The following is a 1,003-nucleotide window of genomic DNA, read 5'->3' as shown; positions in this document are numbered from 1 at the left end:
TATTCCAATGCTGGCCTCCTGCTTTCTACACTTTGTAAACTTGAAGTCATCCAAAACTCTGCTGCCCCTGTCCTATCTCGCACCAAGTCCCATCCACCATTCATCCCTGTAACTCGCTGAACTACATTGGCTCCTGGTTAAGCAGCTCCTCCATTTTAAAAAATCTCATCTTTTTTTCAAATCACTCCATGACCTCATCCCTCCCTATTTCTGTAAACTCCTCCAGCTCCACAGCCTTCTGAGATATCTGTGCTCCTCCAATTCTAGCCTCTTCAGCATTCCCGATTATAGTCGCTTTGCCATTGGCAGCTGCCTGGACCCTAAGCTCTGGAATTCCCTCCCTAAATCACTCCACCTCTCTTTCCTCCTTTAAGATGCTCCTTATAACCTACCTCCTTGACCAAGCTTTTGGTCATCTGCCCTAATATCTCCTTATCTGTCAAATTTTGTTTGTCAACGCACCTAGGAAGCACCCTGGGACTTTTTACTACATTAAAGGTGCTATATAAATAAAAGTTGTTGTTGGTGTTAAACTGGGAGAGCTATTTCCTCGGTGGTTGACTGGATTTGGTGTACCAAGTACCAATATGTGAACAATGGTTTACAAAGATACATAGCCATGTTTCACATAGAAAGAGCTAAATACAGCCAATATTTTTTGTTAACTTTTTATTTTGTTTAGAAAATAGTTGCCTGATAACATTAGAGGCATCCAAGGCAAAAATGTATCGCCATATTTTGCTTTGTTTACTCTTATTTAAACGATGTAAACTGCAGCTGTCAGAGGAACCTGAAACCTGTTCTAACTCAGTATTGAGTAAAGTAACAAAATGTGTGAGTAATGGATGAGGGAAGGGAAGCCATCAGCTTTTAAAGACTACACATTTATACACTGATGATTATAGCCAAATGTCATTTCTAATACAATGTTTTCAAAGTGCTTCTGAGCTAAGGCCAAACAAGTGCTCGGAACAGGTGACTTTAAGCCGCTCGTCCAAGCCTT

This window comes from Heterodontus francisci, chromosome 42 (assembly GCF_036365525.1).
Source record: "Heterodontus francisci isolate sHetFra1 chromosome 42, sHetFra1.hap1, whole genome shotgun sequence".
Lineage (NCBI taxonomy): Eukaryota > Metazoa > Chordata > Chondrichthyes > Heterodontiformes > Heterodontidae > Heterodontus > Heterodontus francisci.
Note: the sequence above shows the minus strand (reverse complement) of the source record.